We start from the raw sequence: 13,362 nt of genomic DNA, 5'->3' as shown, positions 1-13,362 counted from the left end.
GCTTCCCTCTCTCACTCTCTGCCTGCCTCTCTGCCTACTTGTGATCTCTGTCTGTCAAATAAATAAATAAAATCTTTAAAAAAAAAAATAAGAGTAAAGAGTACAGGTGATTAAATAAGACTTTTACAAAGCTTTGTCTATCTTAACACCTGGAATACTATGGTTTTCGGGAAGAAAAACCTGGCCCAGTAAATAGTCCAAAAAAGGTGGAAATACAAAGGAGAGACTTTTTAAAAAGTTTATTCCTAAAAAGACTGTTAAATGGTACCTGTGTAGTGAGAGCATATTTTGGGGGAGAGGGCAAGCAATAGGAATACTAATTAACCCCTCCAATTCTACCTGACCACAAATGCACCCTGCTCACCAGCATTACCTACAGCACCACCTACTGTCAGACTGTGCCTACAGCAGCTTTGGTACTGCAGGGCCCCAAGAGTTTAGCCATGTCTTTGATTAGCTAAGTAAACTGTTGAGGAATAAGAGAGATATCATTTCAAAGTTAAAAGGGCATGGGGGAGGACCCCAAAATGAAAGTAAATCCCTGGCAATCTTTTAAAATATCTAGGTGGCAAACACAATCATCTGGTTATGGACACATGGCAAGTACGTAGTTTTCATTTTCCTTATGTTAGCTAACTAGGCTGCTTGAAAGATTTGGAAGAACAAATAAGAATGGTAAGATCTGGTTGATGTATATACATCATGTTTATCTTTTATTACCTGTGACCAAGTGGGAGTTACCCCACTGTTGTGCCACCACGGTAGAATTTCAAGTAGTAACTAGAAGTATTATTGTCAACCTGGAGAATGAGGGCGTTCAGAATGGGGTCCAGACGCCACGTTTCCCCGATGTCTAGGCTCCTCCTTAGACATTTAGGCCCTTAAGGATAATTAAGTCTCCTTATTATGAAAAGTACCTGGATGTGACAGCTCAGGACTGTGTTTTTGCCCTTACAGATCTGCTGTATACTGTACGTAAGAATGACACACAGAATGGATTGTCAGTCATAAGCAAAACAACTCAACCTCAATTCTGAACTAAAATTAAACGAGACAAAAATAGACCATGACTTAAAAGTGCTGCTATCTGAAAAACAAAACAACTGTTTTCCAAACAGAAAAACACATGGACTGATGATAAAAATTAAAAATAAAACTAGGTGACACTTACCTAGCACTGTGTTCCAGGCGCTGCTCCAAGCACTTTAGAGATTATCAGGCTGACAAAGCATGGTCACCTCCCTGTTCAATTAGTGACTCTACTGTTACAAGATCTATAGTCGCAACTTAAATACCATGGGATAAATCAATGGGATATTATGGACAAAGAAGTCTGGCTTATCATGACCTCGCCCTTACGTAAAATAACTATGCTTAATCATTAGCTCATCTGAATGACCAGGGGCTGTGATGTCACAAAACAGGCAAGGGTTAGTACAGGTATTTTCCATGGAAAGACTCCACGTGTAAATTGGGGAGAAGAGGCTATATATGGGACTTCAATACCAGCAGGGGATATGAGGACAATGAAAGTCATTATTTATACTGCAAAGATGCGCATTCTACTATCACATTCCGCTTCTCAAAAACAAACCAGTTTGCAGTCCTTACAATGCCAGCCACGCAATGTTGTCACAGATGTGTGCCAGATTTTGCACAGGATATGGCCGTGAGGAAAAACCCAGAGTTTGCCCGTATCTTAGGCAGCAAAGACAGCCTGTTCATTTTTGTGGCTATTCATTTTGGAATCTGAATAACAACATGAAAGGGTTAAAAAGCCGGCACCAGGTGTTTTCTTTCCACTTTCCCGAGTAACTGAAGCACACAGCAAAGTTATCTCTGCTACCCTCCCCACCAGCCTGCGCGGAGGGAGAACTGTCACTGCCATTTCCACCACGCACTCCTCTTCCAACAACAATCAGAGGGCACTAGGCTGGGCAGCAGGCACCGGCGGCTTCCCACAGCCTGCACGAGCTTTGCTGCCAAGTTATGAGCTCCGCTGGGTGACGGGGGCACGAATGAGCCAAGGATAATTTCATTCTACTTCAAATCTGTGTGCTTTCAAAGAAAGTGGAGACGATCGAGACCATGAGTGCAGCTGGAGGGGGTAACCAAAAACAAACTTTCAGAGCCTCTGAATCTGCATCTCTTGCAAGAATTCCCAGACGGCGATTAGGACATACAGATACCCCCTAGGTATTTAGACCCGGAGATTGGGAACGACGCAAGGAGCCGTCCCCACAGCCTTCGCCTACACAGTGCTTCAGCAGCAAGCGGCAGGCGCGCTTTCGCAGCCCGCCGCTCGCGCCCCGCAAGCCCGCCGGGCTCCGCAGCGCCCCTGCCCGGCCTCCCCGCCCAGCCCGGACGCGCAGCGAGCGCCTCCTCTCGCGGCCCACCCAGCGAGCCGGGGGAGGGTCGGTCCGGGCCAGTGCGGCTCCCCGGCCCTGCTGGATGGACACCCAGGCCGGGCGCGGAGGCTTAGAGGCGGATCCGGCTTCGCTCCAGCCGCGCGCGGCTCGGGCATTGTGCGCAGTCGGGGTGCCGCGCGGCCACCCGCCCGACCCCCGCCCGGGCCGGATTCCCGGCCCAGACTTACCTCGGCCGCGCTCCCTGGCCCCGGGCGGTGCGGCCCCAGCCGGGCTCCAAGCTGCGGGGACGGCGGGGAGGAAGGTCGGGCCCGCCGGGAAGGGGGTCCGGGCCGCTGGCGCCGCCGGAGGGCCGAGCGCGGGCCGCAGGGGGCGCCTAGTCCTCGCGCCGCCTCGGCGGGGCCACGGATAGAGAGCTGACCCGGTTAGCCAAGGGGGCTGGGGACTCAAGGCCGTGGAGGGCCCGGCTGGCTGCGGCCGCGATGGTTCGGTCTGCACCGAGTGGGAGGGCTCAGGCGGGCTTCGCGGAGCGCGAGGGAGGGAACTTGGAGCGAGTTGCTGTGCCCCAGAGCGCGTGTCCCTGTGGAGTGTGCACGCCCCTATAGAGCGCCCCGCCCCGCCTCTGTCCCGCCCCCTCCCCAATCCTCCCTGTTCCCGCCCCCTCCTGCACCCCCACTTCCAGCCGGGCCGAGTCCCTCCGCTCTATCCCCTCCCCCATTCCCACTCCGGTTCCCACCTCCAAACCCCTCCCACAGGCCCACCCCACGCTCTCACCTCCAAACCCCTCCCACACGCCCGCCCCCACTCCCACCTTCAAACCCCTTCCACATACCCACCGCCGCTCCCACCCCGGTGGGAAGAATCCACATGATCTCAACTGCCAGGAAGCCCCAGATCAGACCACAGCGCACTGGGGATCTAGAGCCTGTTTTGTGAATGTGATAACCTCACCTGGTTAGTCAACCCATCCAGATGATCTTAGTGCCTGACATTTGCTATGGACTCGCTTCTGCATAGTCAGTGGAGCCTGCTTAGCATTTGTAAACTTAATTACTGCAAGCCTTTAAGACTCCAAAAAATGTTTTGAAAAAATAGTAAAGAATATAGAAAAAAATCTCAAGCACGATGTACAGTCCCTAGAGTATGGGGCCAGCTGATGTTTCCCAATTAACTAAATGTTTCAAGGTACATCGGGATTCATGTCATAATGTGTAGTTGTAATGTTTTTCTTCAGATTTTCTTAATTACTTGGTATTTTGAGAGTTTTGTTGTTTTAGGAATACTAAGCACATTCTACTTTAGTTTTTACTATTGGGAACTCTAGTGGATGAAATCCATATTTATCAAAACGATTGAATGAGGTACAAATTCACAACATAATTATTTCTCTAAAATATTTAGCAGAGATTTCTTTATTCTTTTTGTACATTTGAAATGAAATTGCATTCATCCCATTTCCTCAGAAAGATCATCTATATTTGAATTGTGTGACTTGTTTCATTCCAGTTCAGAGATTATCAAATAAATAAAACTCAGACTTCCACAATAAATTTTTGGCTATTTACAAGAGAACCATTTTCAGAAAGTGACATGATACTGGGTTTTGAATGGAACTTTCCTTCGGCATACAAATGCATTCCATGTGATGGTCACACATTGTGGTCTTCATTAAACCCAAAAGTCGTGTTAATGGGAGAATGAAGTTATTTTTCATCATTAGCATAGCAAATCAGAAGTAATTCTTCTCACCCCAAAGTAAGCTATTAAAAAAAATTAACTTTTTTGTCTCAACTTCTTCTTTTAAGAATTGCTCCCTCACAGCATATATGACAGACCTTTCCTGTCATTGAAGGGGCCCTTGACCCAAGCCTGCCAATGAGAGAGCATTTCACACCCCGGGCACAAAGGGAGGAGGGGAGACACCCATGATCAAATCCTGGAGGGTGGGGCTCCTTTTTCTGAGCGAATATAGCAGCTTCTGAGACTGTGACCTGTAAGCCTGAAGCAGCTGCACATAACCTATGGGAGAGGAAGGCCACATGAGAAGAAAGCCAATTGAGTAACAGAGGGGAAGAGTCCTGATGACATTAATACAAGCCCCTCCAGACAGCCACCTCTGAAAACAATCAAAACCCCAGTTTCTAAGGAAATGCATCAATCAATTGTCCTTCTAGCTTATTGGGAGTTAGATTTCTTTCCAAAATACTCACTTATCAAGCCATAAAAGATTCCCATGTGATCCAGCCTCTGAAAGTCAGGGATGTAATCAATGTGTCCTAGTTTCTCTATCACCTAAATTGCTTCTTCATAATAAAATAAGGAAGCCTTAACTTTTTTAGGACTAAGGTTCTCATTTAAGGTATTACTATTGCCCAGTGTAGGTTTAATATTTTCACGTTGCCCCCTTTAAAACCAAAAATTAATAAAAGATGTGGTTAGAAAACCAGAAAGAAAACAATAATATGTCTAAACCATCACATCCTAGTAAATTTTTTGTCTTGCCAATTATTCCATAAAACGTGCCTTCATAATTCCCAATACTTCCCTCCTTTCTGGACTGAAAATTTTAGGGCCTGCTACAGACTTTCAGGGACTGTTGAAGTTGGTTTGTTGTGCTGGAATTTTTCTGTGTTGCATATTGTTCAGGAGAAGTGGGCCCTTGGCCTATGCTTGGAATTCTTTTGTTCCACAGAAATGGTCTCCCAAAGTATGTAACAATATTTGGCTAGTACCCTAACAAGCATCCATACGTTAATTGGTATATTGCCTCACCATAAATCACATGTCACTTTTGAATGGTAAGGGAGTGGGTCAGACAGACATGAAGATGTTGCTCTGAACCTCTGATTCCAAGTGGTTTCTAAAGGATAAAGTGGGGGAGCTGGGTGGCTCAGTCAGTGAAGCAGCCAACTCTTGATTTCAGCTCAGGTCTTTATCTTAGAGGCCTGGGAGCTGCACGCTGGGTGGGGAGCGGCTTAAGGATTCTCTCTTCCTCTGCCTCTACCCCTCCCTCTCACACTCTGAGCTCTCTAAGATAAATAAATCTTTTTTTTTTCATAGTACAGTAGTTTTTTATTAAAGATTTTATTCTTTAGGTTAAATTCATAACAGATTAAAGAATTAATTTTTTAACTCCTAAAAATTTTTAAACTCCTAAGAATTTTACTGAATCTCTACAGCCCTAAGTATATTGTAGTTTGGGGGGAGGGTTGTTTTGTTTTGCTTTGCTTGTGTTTTTTTTTTTTAAGTTATTTTTTATTTATTTTCAGCATAACAGTATTCATTATTTTTGCACCACACCCAGTGCTCCATGCAATCCGTGCCCTCTATAATACCCACCACCTGGTACCCCAACATCCCACCCCCACCCCTTCAAACACCTCAGATTGTTTTTCAGAGTCCATAGTCTCTCATGGTTCACCTCCCCTTCCAATTTCCCCCAACTCCCTTCTCCTCTCTAACTCCTTAAAAAAAAAAAGCGGGGGGGAGAGTTTTCCTTTGTTTTTCTTCAGATGGGTATGTACCTGGTCATGTCAACAGCTAGTGAAATTTCATGCACAAAAGCCCATGAGCTGAATGATAGTATATCAGAAACAGTTTTGAGCCCTGCAAAATGTACAAGTAGACCATCTCCAGAAACGTGACAGGGGAGATTAGGAGGAGAAGTAAAGAGAAGTTAGATTTGGAATCCAGGCCCAGCTCTGAGTGACACTAGTTCGAATGACTGGCTCTGGTTCACCATGGGAAAACTTCAGTCCGGTATTCAGAGGTTTGCCACATCCTCGTGCTGGACCCATGTAATGTCTGTGCCACGTCCTTGCCCTAGAGTGGTACAGAAATCTCTCATTTAACCTGGGCTCCCATCTGTCCAGAGTCCCCCCGAGAGAAATAGTGTACATCAGTAATTTTCAAACCCTGAAACAGAATCACCTGGAGCACTGGTAACGGCGCCAAGTCTCCAGTCAGGGGGAGGAGGTATAGGTATGTATATTTTTTTGAGTTATCCCCAGAGATTGTAAGGATGAGCCAGGGTTAAGCAAATGTTTCTGAAGGTGTGCTCTTCACTCCACAGAAAGAAACCCGACAGACCATCTGATCAGACTCCATTGACTTAGAATTGTATGTAAAATTAAAGCTATTGATTGAACAAGCTCCATTTGTCTTTTTTCCTGAACAGCCTATAGTTCTTCCGAGGTTATAGAAAAAGCAGTGAAGAATGCTCTTTGGGAGGAGCAGGGTGGATTTGCCAGAAGCAATTGCACTGACAAAGGACAGCTCTCAGCAAGGCAGAGATAAGAAAATCGCTAACTAGAAAACGTTGTCCATGCGTTATCACCCGGAAGAAGCTACTCCACCAGAGGCAACTGCTCCCAGGGTTATCTTTTATTGCGTATTTCACAGTTTATTACATGTGCAAGCTCATGATTGGAGCAATCAAAACAACTGAATTATGTTCATGAATACTGACCTGCATCATTTAATACCACTAACAGCTATCATTTATTGAATATTTGGTCTGTGCAATCTATATGCCTCATTTTGAATCGTAGCAATGGCTCTAAGCATGAATGTTAGAAGCCCCATTTTAGGAACAAGAAGCCCAGGCCCAGGGAAGGTCAGTGACATAGCTAAGGTCACAGAGTTAATAACCGAAGGATTTAAACTGGTCCATGTGACCTCAAAGCCTATATAATTTTTACTCTAAACCAAACTTGTTTCTGAGTCCTACAAATCATCTAGTTAATAAGATAGTGCCTGGCCACATGTGGCTATTTAAATTTAAATGAATTAAAATTGAGTTGGATGAAGACTTTAGTTTCTCAGTCACACTAGGCAATTTTCAGGTGTCCAATAGCCACGGGTCACTAATGGCTACCCCATTGGGCAGCACAGACAAAAACCATTTCCATCATCATGGAGGAAAGTTCTGTTGGCACCTATTGTCTCTATCACCAATAAAGAAAGCCTGAGTTCTCTGTGATTGAATTTTTCGAGTAAATTACTCCCACTGTTTTGATGGAGTTCTTTCTAAAACATGTAATACGTTTATGTTCCCGTGTCTTAGCTCACTTGAACTGTAATAACAAAAATACCATAGACTGTGTGGCTTACAAGTAATAGAAGTTAATTTCTCATAGTTCTGCAGGTTGGGAAGTCAGAGATCAAAATACCAAGGGATTCAGTGTCTGGTGGGAGCCAACTTCCCTGGTTCGTAGACGGCCCTCTCACTGTGTCCTCACGTGGCAGAAAGGGAAGGGAGCAGGAGTCTCTGGGGGCTCTTTTATGAGGCCACTAATCCCATTTATGAGGACTCCAGTTCCATGACCTAATCACCTCCAAAGGCCTTCTGATGGCATCACCTGGGGAGGTTAGGATTTCAGTGTTTGATTTTGGGGGTAGGCAAACATGAATCGCAGCCTGCCTTCATCAGCAGAACACACTGAACAAAATGCCTCTTTAATGCCTCAGTGGACCCACGTGGCATACTGTGGGGCTCATGCTTCTCTTTCCTCCTCTTTCCCATCTTTGCTTCTTGTTTTTCTCAGACTATCTACCACACTGCAGTGCTCATTAATGTTCTGCCCTAGCCTGTTTCTATTTCTGCCTATGCATTCTTCCTATGCGTTGTCTGCCAGTTCCATGTCCCCAACCACTGCTAATTTACCAGGGACTCCAGAATTTTGGTCTCTAACTTCCGTTTCATTTTCTAATCTTCAGAGAGGATTTTGTTTTGTTTTTGTTTTTGTTTTTGTTTTTTGTTTTTGTTTTTGTTTTTTCTTTGTCCTAGCTCTGTACTGGACGGTGCTACTCAGCACGCTTTCTGTAGACCAGCAGTAGCTCTGAATTGATTGCTGTTGTGAGAAGAGATGAGGTTAAAAATTGGAAGCTGCCATTTAGAAACTTTTATAGCCATTTGTCATGGCTGGAACATTATATTGCATTGTATTTTATAGTCTGTATGCAAACAACAGACTACAGTGGGTCGGAGATTAAAAGCAAACAGACCAACAAACCCAAATGTTGTACCTGACTCCATCCAGCTATCTCCGACAGCCCTGATGCTCACCTGTCACCTGTTAATAGCTAAAGTTATCCTTTTAGCCCTCTCCTCCTGCATAAACACTCCCTCTCACCAGTCAGAATCCAGGCAGGAAACAGGGACTTGAATATAGGGAACTACTTACAACAGTTCTCAAGAAGCTGAAGGACAAACAAGAAAAGGGAGTCAGCCTAGATTTTAGTGGGAGCCAGAAACTCCACTACAGAGAACACAGATGAAGGAGAAGCTGTTATCGTTGGCACCCAGGAGCTGGAGCTGATGACCGAATGTTCCCCCAGCCCCCGCCCCGTGGTGTTGAGACCATGAAGGGCGCATGGATGTTGCCTGTTCAATTGAACTGAATGAAATGATTTTCTTAGTCTGTTCTTGACACCAAACACAATAGAAAATTTCCTGAGAAACTCTAGATTGCCAAATATTGTGTATAACAAGTTAATTACCCAGAGGGGCTGGAAACTGCTGAGGTCCTTTCCAGCTCTAAAGCTGATCTGTGCCTCAGCCTTGAGAGGTTGTGTCTGCTTTTACAAAATAAATACATAGTGGCGCCTGGGTGGCTCTGTTGTTAGGCAGCTGCCTTCGGCTCAGGTCATGATCCCAGGGTCCTGGCATTGAGGACCCCATGATGCTCCCTGCTCCTCGGGAAGCCAGCTTCTTCCTCTCCCACTCCCCCTGCTTGTTTCCCTCCCTATGTCTCTCTCTGTCAAATAAATAAATAAAATCTTTTTAAAAAAGTAAATATGTGAACTCTTGTAATTATTTAGTTCAGAATTTTTATTTGCTTCTGGATTTTCAAAACTTTTGGAAGGATTAAGCTGCCATAATTTGCTTGCCTGGTATATGGAATACTAGGAAAGTATATACATCTTCTGCGTCACCTGGGTGGTTCTGTTGGTTGAGATCCAGCTCTTAGTTTTGGATCAGATCATGATCTCAGGGTTATGGGACCAAGCACCACTTTGGGCTCCCTGCTCAGCGTGGAGTCTGCCTGGGATTCTTTCTCCCTCTCCCACTGCCCCTCCTCTCTCTCCCTTTTAAATAAATAAATAAATAAATAAATAAATAAATAAATCTTTAAAAAAACATACACCTTCTGTATTCTCATGTTATGGAATAATGTACCAAACATATGGAGCGTTTTTAAACTATTTGTGGCAAGGTGAATTTAGAACATTAAGCTACTTCTTTAAGAGAAATATAATTCATTTTGTGCACAGCTCACTAATTCTCATTTTCCCTGGAATCAAAAATCAAAAGTGGCATGAATAACTGAAATCGCTGATTTCATTCAAACCTCGTCCTAATCAAATATTAAACCAGACCATTAGTAGCCAGAAAAATGAACTAATTTGAACTTTTCTTCTCCTTTCTACCTTTAGATGGTGGAGATGCAAACGAGCAAAATATATAATAAGCAGGAAAGAACAAGGAGAAAAGGACAAGTGAGGGAATATTAGGTCTCTGAGCCACAGATGGTACTGATACATAATAACCATTTTCCCCTATTTAAATCAGGCTTAAAGTAGGTATACAGACATGAGCCTAAGGGTTCAATGTGCATTTCTCCCCCTGAACTCTTTCTCAAGTGTATGTTACAGCTTCTAAATGTTTGGTAAAAATATACTCAGAATTTCGTGGAGGCATTCTATTTTTCAGTCACCTGGATTAATCTGAAGGATGAACAATGTATTTCTGACATCTGCAGAAATCACCTGTAAATTATCAGAAGCTTTGAACAAAATGTCAGAATGCGTTTGGTATGGATGTGAATTTTAGCTCATTCGCCCACTCATTCCTCCCTCACTTATGCTGTCACCAAATCTCTCATTTTCAATGTTTTCACTCACGCATCTAGTCATTCACATCTTACCTGTGCTTAGTACAACAGCTTTGCTGGTTCATTGTGTAATCACACAACCCAGTCAGATGTATTCTTTATTACCTCTTCTATATTATTCTTCCATTCCCAGAACTGGTAAAAATCAATATTTGGCGCAGTACTTCAATGACTAACTCATTTTATTTACTCACGAATTACACATACTATAAATTTTCTGCTAGTCTCACCACTAGCAGTCAAGACTTCTAAGTAGATATCCTTCCAGAACATCCGCAATTGCAATTTGCCAGCTAGTTTGTCATAGAGGGGGGATGAGATAGAGGAACAGAGGGAGAAAGGTTAGAAAAAGACAGAATGGGGTGACGAAGAGAATCTCTACTCCCCTCTTTTTATTCCAGCCAATCCAAATTCTTCGTCCAAACAAAGAATATAAAGAATGCCAGAGAATATAAAGAAGACGAAGTCGTAGTACGTTGAAATATTTTGGGAAAAAACAAATCAGTCTATGTTTCCATTTTGGTATTATTGATAGAACAGAAGTATGGGTACACAATCAATATAGGCTACAAAAATCTTGATACATAATTATGGCGTTTATCAATATTCACGTCTTCCTGTGACAGCCTCTATTTTTCTCTTTAGCTGTGAGTTGGGAGTTTTATGCAAAACAGTAAACAGAAAATTTAAATACTAGCATAATTTTCTTCTAATCATCAACCATAATAACCTTCTGAATTTTGGATTGGCTGGGTTCCCAAACTGTTAGAAAATATATTAATCGTGCTGTTCTTAGAAAGTCTTCCTATGTTTCATTTGATTAGATTGCTTATTTCTCAGAACTCGGACCTCACTATGCATTAATAAATTGTCCTGCTCAATTGATGGTATTCGGGTGTCTCCTCATTAACCTCATTACAACTGTAAGCCATATGAGAGGGGAATGCAGCTAAACACCCTTGTGAAATTTCTCACACTACTTAGCAAAACCAGAGCACTTGACAAAATTTCATCAGATACTCACTGAGGTAAATCCGTGCTCTGATAGTGGCGTAATTATTATGTCACTTCATATCCATCAACTTGCCATCCCTCAGAACTGGAGTAAGGTTCTATGCTTCAGCCTCTCTTGCAAGACCAAGCGGAACACAGGAAGCTCTGGCAGCCTGGAGAAGCCCCAATTCTGCACGCTGCTCGGGGCACCTGTCCCACCTGGCAGTGCGAAAGGGGAATTACGGGAGGATCCAGCTCATCCTCGGGCTTGAAAAGACTCAGAAAGCCGCATGTTTAAGAAATGAAGAGCAGAATGTTCTTGTTAATTTCCTGTGCCTAAGGTGTTATTTTTTTCTCTAAAGGAAAATATTATATTTGAGAAAATAGAGTTGTGATGACTGTTTTGGTTCTAAACAAGATGTGAATCACCCAGGCAGAGCGGTGAAGGTGGTAGGGGAGTCACAGTAGAATGGGGTTTTGGAATCCTGGAAAGCTGGAAACAGAGGGGTTCTTTGGGTGTGGTTGACAGCTGATTTTGCTTTCTTCCCCCAGTAGCACAAGGCCTCGCTAAAAGTTCTCCCTCCCCCGCCATCTTATGCAGATATAACTGAAACTTAACATTGCATAAATTTAAAATGTACAGCATAATGACTTGATGTGTGTGTTCTTTGAAATGATTCCCACACTAAGTTCAGTCAACATCCCTCACCTGGCATAGGTGCAAATGTTTTTCCTTGGGATGAGAGCTTTTAAGATCCTCTCTTAGTAACTCTCAAATATACAGTACATTATTGTTAACTACAGTCACCAGGCTGTACATTACATCCCAGAACACATTTATATTATAACTAGAAGTTTGTGCCTTGTGACCACCCACACCTCCTCCCCAACCCCCCGCAACCATCCATCTGTTCTCTGTTGATAGGAGTCTGAGGTTTTAGATTCCACATAGAAGTGACAGCACATGGTATTCGTCTTTCTCTGTCTGACATATTTCTCTTAATATAATGCACTCAAAGTTCATCTGTGTGTTGTAAATGGCAGAGTTTCCTTCCCTTTTTTTTTTTTTTTGGCTGAATAATATTCCATTGTGTATATATGCCACATTTCCCCTGTCCATTCATTCGCTGATGGATACTTCAGCTGTTTCCATGTCTTGGCTATTGTAAATAATGCTGGAATGAACGTGGGGGTGCACATACCATTTTGAGTTAGTCTCCTTATTTACTTTGGATAAATACCCAGAAGTGGAATTGCTTGATGGGTAGTTCTATTTGTAATTTCTTTAGGAAACTCCATACTCTTTTCCACAGTGGCGATACCAACTCACATTCCTACCAACAGTGCACAAGGGCTTCTTCTTCTCTACAGTCTCTCCAACACGTATTTCCTTCCCGTTTGATGATAACCATTCTAATAGGTGTGAGGCGATACCTTGTTTTGGTTTTCATTTGTATTTCCCTGATAATTAGTGATGCCATTGAGCATCTTCTCAGGTATTTTTGGCCATTTGAATATCTTCTTAGGAAAAATGTCTGTTCGGGTCCTTTGCCCATTTTTAAATTGAATTATTTGTGTGTATATTCGGTTGTTGTTGTTGAGTTGTATGAAATCTTTATGTATTCTGGATGGTAACTCCTTATCAGATAAATGGTTTGCAAATATTTTCTCCCATTCCACAGGTTGCCTTTTTATTCTGTTGATCATTTCTTTTGAGGCACAGAAGCTTTTTAGTTTGAGGTAGTCCCACTAATTTATTTTTGGTTTTGTTGCTTGTGCTTCCGGTGTCCTAGCCAAACATAAATACGTAAATAAATAACATTGCCAAGTCCAATGTCAAAGAGCTTTTCCTTATGTTTTGTTCTAGGAATTTTATAGTTTTGGGTCTTATATTTAAGTCTTTAACTTTTTCTGAGTTAATTTTTATAAGTGGTTTAAGATAGGTCTAGTTTCTTTCTTTCTGTCTGTCTTTTTCTTTTCTTTCTTTCTTTCTTTTCTTTTTTGCATGTGAATATCCAATTTTCCCTGCAAGCCTTATTGAAGAAACTGTCTTTTTTCTGGTGAGTAACCTAAAATTTATTTGGAACCACAAAACACCCTGAACAATC

At 43.0% G+C, this 13,362-nt stretch overlaps 1 protein-coding gene across 7 annotated transcripts in view; it reads right to left on the bottom strand.

Moving 5' to 3' along the window:
- FAM110B (family with sequence similarity 110 member B) overlaps positions 1 to 2,705 on the bottom strand; it is a 193,130-nt gene extending 190,425 nt beyond the window's left edge. For 5 of the 7 annotated variants that reach the window (XR_004279593.1, XR_004279594.1, XR_004279595.1 and 2 more), the window contains exon 1: positions 2,597 to 2,705. The gene's annotated coding sequence lies outside the window, so the exon portion shown is untranslated. The remainder of the gene's footprint in view (positions 1 to 2,596) is intronic. The other 2 variants (XM_032316190.1, XM_032316191.1) reach the window with 1 other exon arrangement.
- Between the last annotated feature and the right edge of the window lie 10,657 nt (positions 2,706 to 13,362).

This window comes from Mustela erminea, chromosome 16 (assembly GCF_009829155.1).
Source record: "Mustela erminea isolate mMusErm1 chromosome 16, mMusErm1.Pri, whole genome shotgun sequence".
Taxonomy (NCBI): Eukaryota; Metazoa; Chordata; class Mammalia; order Carnivora; family Mustelidae; genus Mustela; species Mustela erminea.
This window is presented reverse-complemented; position numbering and strand designations above follow the sequence as displayed.